Raw genomic sequence first — 17,184 nt, 5'->3', positions numbered from 1 at the left:
AAATTATCCAAACTAGGTTGCCACTGCAAACCCAAAACCTTTAGGCAAGAAGGCTGTTGGTGTTCTATTGGAGTGCCTGACAGAATATCAGGACAATTACTTGCCCATTTCCTTAAGTCAAACCCTCCTCTTTTAAGCAAATTTGTAAGTTCACCCTTAATTTTAATTGCCATATCCAGAGTCTGGCAACCCGACAAAATGTCGTCCACAAAAATGTTTTTTAAAAGAATTTCCGAGGCTATTGGAAAAGATTCCTTTTCATCCATGGCTAACTGCTGTATAGTCCTATTGGCTAAGTATGGTGAAGAAGTAACACCAAATACCACAGTATTTAACTCGTATTCCTGTACAAAATCCTCTCGATTAAATCTCCAAAGGATTCTCTGAAAACGCCTATCGCCCTCCCTGACTAAAATTTGCAAAAACATTTTTCTGATATCTGCAATCAGACAAAATTTATTTAATCTAAAATGAAGGAGTACAGTGGCAATATCAGAATGAAGCTTTGGACCGGCATAAAGAGTGTCGTTCAAAGAAATTCCAGCAGAGGACTTCATGCTAGCATCAAAGACCACTCGCAATTTGGTTGAAACAGATTCTTCCTTTATTACGCAATGGTGCGGTATGTAATAAGTATTGCTATTATGCTGGTTTGATGAAATTAAAGACATATAACCCGAATCCAAATATTCTTGCATAAAACCCTTATAACCTTGCAACAATGAAGAATCCTTGTAGATCCTGTTTTCGAGAGAATAGAGTCGACGAAGGGCTAAATGTCTGGATTCACCAAATATAGGGTCTTTAATACGGAAGGGCAAAGCAACAACATACTTATTAGAAGCTGGGTCTCTAGCATATGTGTTCGAGTAAAATTCCTCACAAAATGTTGCCTCTGGGGATTCAATTTTCTTAAGAGGGATGTTGTCTAATTCCCAAAGCCTTTTTAAATGTTCATCTAATGATTCTAATGTCAAACAATTAGCTGTCAAACATAACCATGACGAATTAGAAGAATTTTCCAAAGGTTTTCCATTACCCATGATTACCCAACCAAAAACAGTTTCCAAAAATAAGGGATGATCAATGGAATCCATGGGCTTACAAGATTTAACAATAAAGGGAAACATCTCGGCTCCAATAAGAAGATCTATACGACCTGGTCTCCAAAACTGAGCATCCGCAAGTTCAAAGGTGTCCAAGTTTTTTATGTGCTCTGTGTTTACCATTCTATGAGGCAACTGCGAGCAAATTTCTGGTAATACAAGCACCTTCATCGAAAACTTGGGCTCCGGTGAAAAATGAGGTTTAATTATACACTCTGTAATACCCTTTGAGGTAGTGCGAGCAGTATTTCCGATTCCCGAAATGTCTATTTGGTATTTTTGATACGACAAACCAAGACGAAGAAGACATTCGTTTGAAATAAAACACGCAGCAGCCCCAGAATCAATAAGGGCTCTAACAGGTAAAAAATTACCCTTGGAATCCTTTAACTCCACAATGGCTGTAGGAAGAATAGGTATAGAGGCTGTAGATTCCACTAATGTTGTACCTACTGGAATATGATCAACTAAATTTGTGACACCCATATTCTGAACTTCTTCAGCTGGAGATGGATTAACTTGGGTACTGTGAGTTTTTGCAAAATGCAGTAAAGTGTTATGGCGATTTCCACAACTATTACAACCCTGTGAGGTAGTACAACCTTTAACATTATGAGCAGAACTAAGGCAGATCAAACACAGACGTCTAGATTTAGCAAAATTAAATCTAGCATGCGGATTTTTGGAAAGAAATTTGGGGCACGAAGTCAAAAAATGATCCTCTTTACAAAGAGAGCAAATATTATTTGCACTAGTAGAGACAAAGGCCACTGATGGTTTTCTAGAAGTCTGAGGTTGAGATGAACGAGAAAAATTAAAATTAAAATTCGATGATCTCGAATAATTTTTTACAGCACTCTGTATAATATTTGAAGACTGTATAGCATGAAGTTGGGACTCTAGAAAAGAGTAAAGATCGAAGTAAGCCGGCATCCCTCTTGTACTGTTAGCTGTCCTTTTATTCGCAAAATCAAGCTCAAATCGATTTCTAGTATTATTGTCGATTTTGTATAACAACAAATGAAAAATAATAAAATCCCACTGATCGACAGGATAACGAAGGTTTTTCAATGCTTCTAAATTTTCAGAAAAGGTTCTTAAAAGTTTACTTAAATCTGACAGATTAAAATCATTTCTTAAATTTGAAGAAAAGAATATTTCATTCCAAAAATTTGTTACAATTAACCTGTGATTTTCATATTTTTTTATTAAAGCATTATAAGCAATGGCATAGTTATCTTCAGTGAGAGGCAAAGAGCGAGCTAAAGCCAAGGGTTCACCATCTAAATATTTTAGCAAATATCTAAATTTGTCAATAACAGAAAGCTCCAAGTCATTATGCACACAACTATTAAACATATCAAAAAATGTTCTCCATTCTTTAAAGCCACCAGTAAAGGCCTTTAGACTTAATGGTTCCAACTTTATGCTTTTATGAGCAGGTTGAGAAGCCATAGCATTGACCGAACTGCCTACAAGTTGATTATATAAAGATTTAAACGAATAAAAAACTTTTGCAACACCTGCCCTCAACTCATCCTGCCTTTGAAATTCTTCATCGCCTAAACTCGCCATCATACCAATCGAATCGAATCGAATTATGTAACTCCCGAAAAGTTTGAAAATCGTTAACAGTGTCATCATACCTAGCCTTAACTTCACAAATTAAATTTTCATCTGTTTTTGCACTTAAAGCTACAGCATAAGATTCCTTTAAACTATTTGAAACAGCGTTTCTCTGGTATGTGAGCCTATTCAACTTCTCGCTTTGGGAAGCAGTTAATTGCGTTGCCATTTTAAATAACAAAAAAAAATTAAATCAATTAAAAAAAAAATTGAAGGTTATTAAGTAGCCCCTACTTCGAAAAAAAGTAAAATAGGACAATACGTAAATGTATAGAAGCAACTGTCTTAAGTTAAAGAACTCTTTATACTCAACGCATGTGCAACCAGTTTAATTTTTAAAAAAATTAAATTAAATTGAAAAACCAAATAATAATCCCGTTTTACTATTTATTTACGGCCAAAATTAAACAAGCCAAGCGTAAACAAATAGCTGTCAGTTGCTTGCAAGGACGTTCAAAATTAAATTAAACCGTTTAGGGTCAAAAAATTATTTCCACGCATCAAAACAAGTAGCAAGAATACTGGTAACGTATAAGTGTCAAGTACCGTACATCGAATACCTGTAATTGCTATTAAAAACCTAACAAAAATTCGAAGGTCAAATACCTGGTACCAGCGAATTTAGTGCCCAAGATTATAACTATGGATTTTAGCGTGACCTTCAATAAAATTTTTATAGTTATTATTTTACTTTTTTATGTAATAAATTTAGCTAATAATCATTTCAATCCAATAGATATTAGGTAAATTGTATGTCTGAACTTTCGAAAACAACAAAAAAAAATGTATTTTTAACAAACGAATTTAAAAGGAAATTTGCCTAATCTTTACCTGGGATCTTCTCGGCTTTTCCGTTCTCCGTATATTATAGGAATTCCAGCAACTTATCCGATTACGACAAAGAGAGCCAGGCCACAACGAAAATATTCACTCAGCACGTGCAATATTATAGGCAGAAAAGGCAGTTTTTCCCGAATTTCTAGTTCATATCCGGCGCGAAAGGATCAATGTTTTTACACTTATCCGGCGAGGTTTAATTATCGCGTAGGAATATGTATTTCCAACTTCGAAAGACCGTAAAACCAAAATTGTTACGAAAAGGTGCGAAATTTACCTTAATTGGTGTTCTCTGTCGCCAATAATTCGGGCGACTCGGTCCGCTCTCCGTTCCATATATACACATTTTTTTTGGTGGGGAGCGCCAAATGGTACTGCGTACCATGAAAGCCTGGTTGACCCAGGCGCAATAAGAATAGGCAAAATAACAAATTATAAATATATTGACGCGAGCGCATACATACAATTATTTCCCAAACTATTGCAACAACAAGCCAACATAAATAAACTAAAGTATATAAGGATAATAACACAGGTCATATTTGTACGGAACATAAATAATAACATTTCATAAAAAATTGTAAGCATTTTTTACTAATTTAAGACGTACGTACCTGTTAATTTCATGATATTTTCTTTATTCTATATTCTTATATTATTTTAATCATAAGATACATTTAAGAAGTTTTATAATGTTTAGTTATAGATTTTATACTACTTGTAGGTATTTAGATATTTTTGTTTTTAGAATATCTACTTATGTTTGTATCTCTAGTTATAAATGGCCAATTACTGTCCAAACGCATGGCTGATAACTATATAAGGCTGGCCAATGACTGTAGTTTTTATCAGGATCTCTTTAATTAAATATTTTTTTTATTTGTTATCTTTAGTTAATAATTTTTTATTTGAGTTATTTCCTTATGTGTCCTCGATGCTTTAAACTAAATAAAACATTTATTCTAAATTGTTTTTATTATTTTCTCTATTCAACACAGGAACATTGCTTAACTGGCCAATAACTGTACCCGTTACCCTACCTTTTAAAAACTTAAAATGCTTGTTACATATAGTTTGATGAGCTTTAAACTAGTCTTACAAGCTATCGTTAGCATTTTTATGAAATTTTATCGCATACCATTTCATTCAACCCTTATGGACTGAGTTATTTTCTCTTAGACTTGTACTAATTTAATTAACTTTCAAGTAAATAAAAGCCAATTACTTTTGTTTCTAAGCGGACTGTATTTATTGTATTGCGTACACGATGGCCGACGGCGGTAGAAGAGACGGATAAAGAGCGCGGAACGCGGAGACTGCTGAACCACCAGCCTTCACATGACTGAAGCGGCGTTGCCGAACCTAATAATTTTTCTTACAAACTGAACACCATTATAAACAATTTTTGCAGAACTGAATGTGACTAACTATACCAAGCTTATAATAAACATTTTGAATTTTAGGAATAGTAAAAATTCATTTTATTTTAAAAACGTTTATTAAAATGGTAAATGAAATAAACATACAAATAAATCAGTCTCCAGGCAGTCTTAATTATATGCAATACCAACAAAACAGAAACAGTTAAACAAGATATCGAACATTTCGAAAATACACAAAACCAAATATCTAACACTAAATAAAAAAAAAACAGTGTTTGAACACGTTTTCTTTGCGTATTCTATAAATATACCAAAAAAATGCAAATATTAACCCAAGAAATATAACGCCAGGATCTTTGTTTCAATAATTGGCAAAAAGGAAAAATAATCAAAGATATATACTTTTTTTTCTAAATAAAACATTTGTATTTTACAGATTTCGGTACATACTCTCGAGAACTGTACTTACCGGAATCTGTATAAACATTTATGTTTTATTTTACGGTAAAAATTAATGTAACAAATTACAAAGTAGAAAATCAAGCAATAAATAACATTACTCGTAAAATAACATTACTGTCCAATGACTTCTAGTCTACAAGAATATAGTATACGTGGTTGCTTACAAGTTTGACCAATTCTTTTAAAAGTGTGATAGAAGAGAATAAAAGGAACATATTTAACCCTAACTATGCTCACCCAGTCCCATGGATTCTGAGATATTGACATTTTAATATTAAGATTTTTGCACATTTGATATGGTATTATAAATCTGATAATTTTAGAAAGAAGAAAAAACGTTTACGCTTTTCTATCATAACCTTTTAAAACCTATCAACTTCTATAAAATTGAAGAAGGTGCAGTTGCCTTTTAAAAAAAGCGAGCAAAAATTTTCTGCTTTACAAAAAAAAACATTTTGACGATTGGCAGCAGTTAAACTTTATATAAGTAAATAGGTTAAAAGTTAAGATAAGGAAGTGTGAACTTGGAACTTAAACTATTAGTCGGATTTTATAGTATGTCAACGATGCAAAAATCAATCTTCAACGGTCCATATCTCCGAAAACATAAGATGGAGGTCATTAGGTTTAAATGTACTCCTTTCTTTCTCCGCTATCACGTATTTAAAATGAAATAGTTTTTTTTAAATCACCCTTTATATACGCACATAATTTGATAGCAAGATAATTTGAATATTGACATCTAATTAAAAAATTGCTATTTGTCATAATAAATCTACTTTGTCACACTTGATACATCACTACTTGTTTACCAAAGAGCAAAAGGGTAAGGGTAGAAAACAATAATTTTTACTTAATACATAAAACCGGTATTTTTTGTTTGGATTTTAAGTACACAAATAACTTAAATATTAATTCCTAAATTCTAATTTGCATTTTAAAAAATAAAACTTTTTTAAGGTTGAAAATAAGAAGATTAGGAGAAAACATTGACAGATTTTTCATAAGGGTTAATACTTTACATTTTGAAGCAGTTTTGCCCCTGGTTCCAGAATCTGGGTGTATTTTTAGATGAAATCTTTGCACCATTTCAAGAGTTATAGCTATGGTCTTGGGATACTGCAAATTCAGTATAAAATACAGCCCGAAGCATACCATAAAGCTGTCAATAAAGGTAGTGAGTTAACTATTCGAATATGCCAAACTCCTTTTTAAAAAAATACAATATTTATTTCGTACAAACTTAGCGTAGCTACAATTTCAACTGACTAAATTACAAATGGTGGATATTTATATGAGTAAAAGAACAAGTTAAGCATAAGCAATGATCAGCATTCTCCATAAGGGACTGTGACATAACTCCTCCACCCCTAGTGACAGCTCTACTGCTAAGGAAGCTGGATCGACTGCTGGTTGTCCTCTTGGCATTTTTTCTGGGTACAGTATCTTTTTCTCAATTTGGCATAACATAGGTAGCTAATCCCAGTTACCAACATGATATAGATAAGGATTGTCCAAAATGATGGTACAGCGGCTACTCTGGAGAATTCTGGTGAAGGGTCAATTGCAACTATCTGGTTCTGCAACTCCTGAAGTTCATCTAGCTTTACATCGGTTGATGTGAAACTTAAGTTTAGTAGTAGCAATGGTTCATTGATCTTGTTTAGATCTGGAAATAGTAGTGGTTGTGGGCTGAAGTTTGTGGGTTTATCATCGTTAGTAATGATAAGTTCGTTGACCTTGGCCAAAGAGTTGTTCGGAATATTAACCATATAGGATCCCATAAACTGAACCTCTTCTTCTTGTGCTTGGCATTTCAGTAGAACTAGTGCTTCTTTTGGTAAGGCAAATAACCAGTTGTTTGAGCTAGATAACTGGTTAATTATGATGTGGTTAAGAACGACTTGTATCTGGCTACATATGGAAGTGCTTTTGACATAGGACAGCAGTTGGAGTTCGCAAGGGCTAGATTCCTGAACATCTTGTAGATTAGATTTGTCACAAAGGAACAGCTATGTAGAGACTTCTTGACAAGCCTGGCTTTGATATGCGTAATGCAATTTGTTTTTTATTATATATTACCTTCTACTTCGCGGTAATATAACCTTAAACCGACTCTGTACAAGGACAGGGGCAGCATATAAGTGAAATATCTCAAAATTTTCGTTAAATGTTACGGGAACATGTAGGATAAATGTAATTCTATTATTTAGAATGTAAGAGCTTATTTTTATTATTTTTTCTATTAAAAGCATGTTCTCAAGTTCAATTTTTATTGGTAGTTGATTAGAACCTACTCGTTGTTCTAATTGTTTTAATTCGGTAAATAGATCTGTGGTTTTAATAATACTAGGATGCATCGTTTTAAGTTTAGCAAAAGTTATAGTTTTCTAACTCTTGTAACGTAGAATCTATAAATTCATAAACATTAACAAGAGCATCAAGAATGTTTCTAATACTATTAGAATTCTAAGTATGATCAAAATCTTTTAGAACATCAGCTATTTGATTTATCCGGAATTCCAACATTTCTTAACGCTTAGCTATTTGTAAAATTCTGTTGTTAAATTTCTTTATAACACTAAAGATTAAGGAGTTTTGGTTCATTACACTTTGAGACAATTTATTGTCGTTCTTTTGCAGTTCATCGATGAGATGGTCGTAACGTTCACCATCCGCTGCACAGGGCCATAGCTACAATATGGCGGATCAGGGCGCCGCACAGTGACTACTTTTGGCAATCTAGGGGAACAAAAGTATTTTTTTAGAAAAAATAGTTCATTTAATTTTTGCTCGAAATATTTTAAAAATATGCCGAACTCGCATGAATCCAAACGAAAAAGCAAAAAATTATAAGTTCTTATCGGTTTAATTGATAAGAATGTAAAGCATTTCTGAAGTGTTTATGTTATAGCAGTTTTTATTTGCAATTTCAAGTAGTTGTAAAAGGCTCGTAGTGAAAAGTGTATTGGTTTGTTGTTTCGGTTCCTATTTTATAAAATGGATGTAGGTATGTACTTTTGCAAACAGTATGATTTTTTTAAAATTTGAGTAGCGTTATATAAGATTTTAATTTTTTTTATTAGATATGTCAAAATTTTTTAAATTTTAACAAATTGATTACAACTAGTCATATATTTTGAGTCCAGCAGATTCCAGTAAAATTAAAAAAATTTATATGGTCCCTCGGCAATGTTCTTTCAAATACAAAAATAAAAATTTGCAACTTTTTGCAACTTTGTTTTTTTTCTAAATTTTTAGATGAGGTTGTCATTACTCACAGAAACCTGTTTGATGCTTGGCGCACCGAGAAATCAAAAGATATCAAAAATGAAGCAATGTATACATATTTTCTGTCAAGATATAATGTGGATATGCTTCCAGAAGACTCAGAAAATTCAATTAAGGAAAAGCTAAAAAAGTTAGGATACAAATTTGCTGAAAAGTGGGAAAAAAGTTATCGAATTGAAAAAAAATTTCTAGAATTAAACTTCAATTGGCTTAATCAACAAATAAATTTTGATTTGAATGCTGAGCAAGCTGAACAACCATCAACCTCAAAAATGGGAAGACCACAGAAAAATTTTGAAGAACTTTGTAAAAAAAATAAAAGAAAAAAAATAGAAGGATTACTCCAGTCGCACTCAAGAGAAGAAATTTTGTATGCGGCACAAGTGAAACTTTATGCAGAGGGAAAAAGGGATGCTGCTTTGATAGTAAGAAAGGTTGCCTCTGAACGAAATACCGCTGCCACAGCACTAAAAAAAGCCGAGCAAAGGACTTCAACTAATAATAATTTTGAAAATTTCTCAAAGAATGAGGCATTGGCCATGTTCTTAGATGGTAAAATGAGCAGGAGGTCCTATATAAGCGTCTATCAAAAACTAAAAGGTCGTGGTATAAAACTGTTACCCTCGTATGATAAAGGTATAATTGAGGCAAAAAAAAATTGTTATCCTGAAAATATTACCGTGACAGACATTTCTGCAGAAATCATTCTGCAATCGCTGTTGGATCATACCATAAATAGGCTTTGTACCGTTCAGAATGAAGTTCTTAATCAATTTTGCAATGGTGATGCTGAACTGCAACTTTTGTTAAAATGGGGTTGCGATGGAAGCAGTGGTTATACTAACTACAAGCAACGTTATTTAATGGAAAATTGCGAAAATGAAGATGACAGTGCAATTTTTGTAATTTCCCTTGTTCCAATTCGATTATCTTATGAGTCAGAGGGCAAACAACATATTTTATGGCAAAATCCGACTCCAGCAAGCACCCGATTCTGCAGACCAGTTAAGCTTTTGCAAAAAAAAGAAACCGAAGGACTTATTATAACTGAAACAGACAAGATTAAATCGCAAATTTCACAGTTAAAAAAATGTTCTTATGATCTCGAAAATAATAATACTGTAAGAATTACACCAAATCTTTCCTTTACCATGGTTGACACAAAAATTTGTAATTCCCTTTTGCACATTGCATCACAAAAGTGCTATATTTGTGGCTGTGGACCGAAAGAAATGAATGACCCAAACAAATTTTTAAATAAACAAGCCAAGTCAGAAGTATATAGTTTTGGTATATCTTCTTTACATGCACGAATCAGAACAATGGTATGTCTTCTTAAAATATCTTACAGATTAGAATTCAAAAAATGGCAAGCAAAAGGAAGTGATAAAGAAATAGCAAACAAGAAAAAAGAACAAGTGCAAAAAAGATTTAAACAAGAATTAAATATTTTGGTTGACACTGTAAAGCAGGGTTTCGGATCCAGTAATGACGGGAATACGGCCCGTAAATTCTTCGACAATCCTGAAACTTCAAGCCTAATTACTGGAGTGAACCTGGAGTTAATAAAAAAATTTGCAATACTTCTTCAGGTACTATCCTCTGGGTTTGAAATTGATCCAGAAAAATATCAGATTTATGCAGACCGAACTCTAGCTATGTACTTAGAACACTACAGTTGGTACTATTTGCCGGTGACTGTGCATAAAATCTTGGTACATGGCTCAGCCATCATAAAAAATGCGTTAATCCCAATTGGACAACTATCCGAAGATGCGCAAGAGTGCATGCATAAAGATATTAAGAAAGTGCGAGAATACAACACCAGAAAATTTTCCAGGAAAGCTACAATGCAGGATTTAATGCATCATCTTTTAGTGGCATCAGATCCAGTAATAAATAGCTTTAGAAATAAAACTAGTAAACCTTTAAAACAGTTTTCACCTGAGGCTTTGGGTCTTTTAAAAGCCCCAGATATGGAATTGGAAAGAATTTATGAGAGCGATATCGATAGCGATAATAATAGTGACAGTGAGACTGATTAAGTCTTTAATTTTTATTGAACTTTTTTTTATATGTGCAGAATAACTATTTAATTTATTTTACATACTATTCAAGTATCTATTGTTTTCAAACCAAAATTTTGTAGCCAATTTTTAATTTGTGTTTAGACTTAAGAAAATATTTATCTTTTTTGTAATATGTAAGCAAAAGAATAATTATTATCTAATTTATTTTAATTAGAAATACTTGAATACTACAATACAGATCTTTAAAGACAGCTTAGAATATTTTCAATTAATAAAAAAAATATTGAGATATTTTTTGTTTTATATTAAAAAAATGTAAGCGTAAAACAGTGGTTCTGGGAGGGGTGTTTCAGGGGGGAGGGGGGGGGGGTCGTTGGGTATTTTTTTAAAATAACCTAACTATTATATACCCAAAAAGTATTGGAGGGATTTGCTTTTTAAAAGAGTTAATTTTTGAGCACTAGGAGGGGGGAGGGCTTGCCCCCTGCGCACGGTACTGCTTAAAAATTACTTCTCTTTACTAATATATGCATAAAATATAAATTTGGCACACAAAAATTGTGTCTATTACAAAGTAATACTTTTGTTCCCCTAGATTAGCAAAAGTCGTCACTGTGCGCCGCCCTGGCAGGCAAAACGACCGCCCTAGTAAAAAAATTATTTTTAACAAAAATTAAATTTAAAAAATAAAAAAAAAACATTCTCTACCTACCAGGAACTTATTAGCAAAAAGGTTGAATTTTGTTGGTAATTTAAACTAAATTTAAAGTATTCCTGTTTAAAGCTTACTTTTCCCTTTTAAATAAAAAATTTCCGCAAAACGGGTAATTCCCCAGTTGCCAACACTGCAATTCCCCGCGCGACGACGCGGCGGCGACGGCGCTAGGACGAACGACTATACATTTCCTATTCTCAGTATTTTTTGCACTTGCATCTCGGCGGACGGCGTAGTTAGATTTCTGTCGTTGTATTTTTTAAAGCACGTTTCGGTTTTTTATATTATTTCGGTTCGGAATTGTTAATTATATATTTTTGCTCCGCAATCAAATCAAAGCTTGTTTTTTTAAAGTGCGAAAGGTATTTAGAATGGACATAAGAAAATTTTTGACCACTAAAAAACGACCTCTTGATGGCGATGATACTTCCCCGATTGGTACTGAGCCTGGCTGCTCTACCGACGGAAAAAGCTTGACAAACTCTTCAAAAGCACAGGGACAGGGTCTTAACATGCAAGTTACTGATCTGCCAAAAACAGGTGAACCTATAAAGCAAATTATCCTAAAAGAATATCCAAAACAAAATAATGGTCGTGTTTTTCGTGCGTTTTGGTTTAAATCTATATTATCTATAATATTTGTAGAAAAGGGAAGCGAATTGAAGCAGTAAGGCCTAAAACACTCCAAGTTGGACTGAGAATAAAAGAAGATAAAATTAAAAGCATTTCAAACTTATTAAAGACTCACTACGGGGATGAATGGAAATCAAACGAAGCATTAGGTTATTTCAAAAATATTTTCGACAGCAATGTAGAAAATAATTTTGAAAGGCAGGTTGATGCCGATGAAAATGAAATAATAAGTGACGAAGAAATTAATATCTAAAAATAAGTTTTTGTAAAAGTTTTTTTTATTTTAATAAAGTTTTTCTAAGTGACTTGGTTTTTTTCCTAATAAAAAACGGGAGCTAATAATTTTAGTAAGTTGGGTTTATCATTGCTCTGCTCAATTGTTGTGTGCAAAATAAGACATGTCCAAGCCTTAGTTTCAGAATGCGACATGTCCAAAATATAGCTCTAAATTAAAAGAAGCCTAATGATTATGCATTCATCAAAACGGTAGGGTAGACATATTTAACAATTCAGTTTTAAACAATAATTAAAACTTATTTCAATAAAGCAATGAAAACCTCGAAAAAGGTTTTTTTTAGTTTTCTCAAATTGTAATCTAATGGACATGTCGCGTTTTGCATTTATACCCCACATTTAAGAGCTATGATTATGTGGAAAGAACGATCTTCTCGGGACTTAACAGGCACTGCAGTTTCAACACTTAGTAATAGCGAGTTGCTTGAAAAATATCGATATTATGTAAAATCAATCGCTGAGATCATACAGTTTTTAGCAGTCCACGAACTTGCTATGTGAGGAAGCTATGTTGTGGAAGAAGCAAAGAGCGAGGTTTATTTTGCTAGTCTTTTTGATTATACTCTTAAAAAGGATAAACTTCTTGGAGGGGCAAATAAACATATCCCCAAAAACGCAAAGTAGACGTCTCCTGAGATACAAAATGAAATTATAGGAATATTAGCTGAAATAGTACGTGAAATCATAGTAAATGATGTAAAAAATTCTGATGTACCATGGTTTACATTGCTTACATGCGTCATGAGTGGTAAAAAGGTGGAGTTTCTGCTCTTATGCAAAAAGAGATTCAAAGAAGTATTCCTTACATTCACTGTTATAACCACCGGCTTCAGTTAGTTGTAGTGAAGGTTGTCAATGAAGTCAATGTAATAAATGTATTTTTTGACCAGTGTGTTGCAGGATTAATTACGCTTTAGACGGGATCTGGAGAATCCTAACTTTTATTCATTTGGTTAAAATATTTAAAAATGACTTTATTCTAAATTTTTCTTTCAAAACTGAGACACCCACCATAATTACAATTGCCTTCGACTCTTAATGGAATTCGCCAATATTTTTCATTAAACCACTATCAATATTATCACCATTTTAATTCTTTGTTATTGTTTACAATATGCTGTGCATGGAGAAGATTTCACGGCAATTGAATTGGTCAACCGGTTTACTAAAGCGGACGCCAGTGGCGCCGCGTGTCGAATTATTACGATTTGGCCCGTAATTGTACTTTCCACTAGGCACTCTATGGTTTGCTTATTAGTGACCTATGTATGGGTTTTGGTTGGGCCCATAGCGGCTAAACCCATAAAGTAACGAGTGAAGTTCCTCAATCTCCGGTCTTGCGCCCAGACGTCTTTTGGACTACTACTTAAGCAGTTCCGCGACGCATCTGGGGGTCTTTCCAGCTCCTGCATCCGTCAAGAGTGAACCGTGCTGCCCGCTGTGACGGAGAGAGGTTTGAAATAAATCTATTATCATCTCTCTCCGCCAGCACCTTTTTTGTTAAAATAACATCTAAAACTAAAATGCATTAGTGTTTCTTCAGTTTCAACGAAATATTTTTGAAGCAGGATGGGTTTTAGTAGTTTGATGCCTCTCGAAACTTCGTAAGTAGTTTTCACCGTTGGTGACATTTTATTTGGTGTTCCGTGTTTCCATTGCGAAATCTCTCTTAGGGCTCCTTAAATATGACAGTGTAAACCGCCAGCCGTGACCCAGCGGTGATGAGGATTTCGCCCTGAAGCCTGAAAAATAATTTCGCCGCCCTTAGCCCCGTCAACACACATCATGCCGTAAGCCCTATGTGGTGAAAAATTGCCCATCGCGGGCTCTCGCCCCCGAAAGAAGAACACCATGGAACTTGACCCGTAAGCACATTCTTTTAATCTTAACCATATTCTTCTTTTGATTTTTTTTGTATGATTTAACATGAATTTATTATCACTTTCTCATTTTAATATTTAAAACATAAGTAACTATATTTATGGTATAATTATCTAAATTAAAACAATTCAATGTTACGCCTTATTATGTAATGCTTCCGAAGTGATCACTGACGAATTCAGGTATCTACCTTTGGGTTATAAACTTGTATATATATATATATCTTTTATTTATTTTTGTTTACCTTTTTAAGACCATCTTGTATATTTACTTATATTTACTTACCATGTAGATTTAACTCCTTGTTTCTGATAAATTAAGCTATTGAGTATGAAGACTTTAATAAACACCCTATTTAAATTAAATTAAGGTGTTTTACTACTGAGTGAGTGAGTGTGACTGAGGCAACTGACCATACAGAGAACCCACGAAGCCGGCCTGATAGGTTCTTTTTTTTTTGTTTTGTTCCATCTTTTAAATTTAACAGGGTTTCTGGAACCTATCAGATCTAGGGAGTTGTTCTTGTTGTTTAGAACTCTTAAACCAAGACTGTCGAACAAACTCAACTCCCTAGAAATAGCCCCTGTAAACCGGATAGTCTTGCCGGGATAATATTTATAACATAACAAGATGGCGCCCAAATTTTAAAAAGTTTTCTGGTCAAAAGTTGTCATTGGTCATCCTCGCTTATCTTGGGGTAAGACACTTTTAATAAAACAAAAATTTAAATTTATTTCAGCAATTTTAATATATATATATAGATATAATTTTTTTGTACATTGGGTATTGTTGCATCTTCTCTAGGGTTGTTTTAAAATTCTCATAGCTAGGTATATGATGATAATTGGGGGTGAAGTTTCATGGAATTGTGATAAATTCTTTTGGGTGTGATGATTTTTTAAAGGTTAAGATAACTAAGTTTCTGATACTTTTTTTTATTTTCTAATGTATTGTAAATTTTGAATTTGGCGGTGGCTAATGTTCATGGCAAGTTATGTAACAGTATTTTATTTTAAATATCGACATTTCAGTGCATAACATACAGGTGGTGTAATGCAACATTTCATTTTTTTTTGTTAAATATTCACATATTTTATAATTCATTTTTCTAAATTTATGACTGACATATTTTTTTTCTCCATTCTTTATCTCCGGCTGATAGCATGAATTGTCTTAACTTTCAGGGGGGTGATTTAGTAGATAGTGATGGTGATATTGTGATTATTGTGACTTGGGTATATGAGCATGGACAGTATAGAGATAAAATATGTAGGGACTATAACATTGAATAGCATTCCTTACTATATATAGCTTTCCTGTTATTGACAATAATTAGTTTTTTTTTGGTATCTTACAAGAAATAATTTTGAGAATTTTTCTATAAACCTTGATAATTTAATTTTAGGCAGGAATATGACTTATTAGTGGTTTTCATATACAAGTACATACTTATTAATAAGGGTTGTTTTAAATATTTTTTTTAAATAGGATTTTGTTTTACTGATAGGAAGGTCAGGGTCAACTTTTATTGTTTAATCAATTTAATAAATCTTCATTGAATTTTGTTGGTATACAGGGTGGACTTTAATCCCTGAATTTTTTTTTTTAAATTAATTTAATTTTATTATAGAATTATACAGGGTGGTGTACACAAGTAGTATAAAAGATACTTGAAGTAAATTTTTTTTTTCTTATTTTGGTACTACAGGGTGAAACAATTAGTGGTTCCAAGTAACTTGTCTTATATTATAGGGAGTTTTTTTTTTCTTTTCCTTTTGCTTTCCATATACTTTTTTTTTAATTTTATATACTAGATGCTTAAAAAAAAAAAAAAAAAAAAAAACCCGCTCTACAAAGTGGGCGTTTGGCGAAAGTTGGATGACTCAGTGGCGCGAAACATTGGAGTTGTCCAACTCAGTCAATGGGTAGACTAACTTTGTACAGTTAGCTGGTGGTGGTAAAATTCCACTTAGTGCTCTTTTACCAGTATGGGGTGTCTTCCATTAGAACATACCCATACTAAGGCTCAACAAAAATATTTTTAAAAAAATTTATGGAAATTAAGGAAGGAAGGGGAGATTGGATTTTCATTTTTTTTTATATAGTACTTTTCTTTTGAAAGTTTTTTTTTTAATTTAATTTCCTTTTGGTAGATTTAATATATTATAGGGTGTTTGAAAGTTTGAAGATTACTTATCTACTTACATTTCATTTCTAATTAGGATTATAACTTGTTAAGATTTTCTTTTAATGTAACGTTTCAGCTAGACAGGGCTAATTAAATAAATTACTTATAGTAAATCTTTGAGGCGAATTGAATTTTTTTGGGCGAAATTCTTTTGCTGGGCTAGGGGGAAATCGGCACTGCTGGGTCATGCTTACTGTAATACTGTGAAAATATAAATTGTTTTCAAATTGTTTTTCTGAATTTGGAGATTTTTTAAGAGTGATTTAGGTATAAAGATATTTAGAGCTTATAGAAATAAAATTTAGATAGGTATTTTATATTAGATATTGTTATTATAGATATATTATTAGGTATAATTATTCTAGGTTGGGGGGGAATCTTACTGAGGTGTTTTACTAACAGTGATTAGTGTTGCAACTCAGTAAAGCGTTTATACTGTCATTGGGATTTTAACGTAGGTTAGGGGCAGTACAAACCCGGGACTTCAGATTTTTTTTTTTTAATTTTTTTTGGAACGGGGTGGGTTGCACTGTGTGCACCGTACCTTGTTAGCGGCTTAGTTGCTCAAGTTACATCACAATACACAATACATACAGGGGACTATAATTTAAAAAAAAAAGGAAAGAAAAGAAAAAAATTTATTTTTTTTTTTAATTTTTTTTTGTTTGTGTTATTGGCGGAGATATTTTTGGGGAAAATGGATATAAATAAATTGGAGCTGGACGAGCTTGAGTATGAG

General features: G+C 32.8%; 1 long non-coding RNA gene across 1 annotated transcript in view; it reads left to right on the top strand.

The window, feature by feature from the left end:
* LOC126744126 (uncharacterized) overlaps nt 1-16,100 on the top strand; it is a 107,869-nt gene extending 91,769 nt beyond the window's left edge. The window contains exons 2-3 of the long non-coding RNA XR_007663070.1: nt 13,267-13,980; nt 14,050-16,100. This is a non-coding gene — a long non-coding RNA (uncharacterized LOC126744126). The remainder of the gene's footprint in view (nt 1-13,266; nt 13,981-14,049) is intronic.
* The last annotated feature ends 1,084 nt before the right edge of the window (nt 16,101-17,184 follow it).

The sequence above is a fragment of the Anthonomus grandis genome, chromosome 13 (assembly GCF_022605725.1).
Source record: "Anthonomus grandis grandis chromosome 13, icAntGran1.3, whole genome shotgun sequence".
Lineage (NCBI taxonomy): Eukaryota > Metazoa > Arthropoda > Insecta > Coleoptera > Curculionidae > Anthonomus > Anthonomus grandis.
The sequence above is the reverse complement of the archived record's forward strand: the minus strand, read 5'-3'. Positions and strand labels throughout refer to the sequence as shown.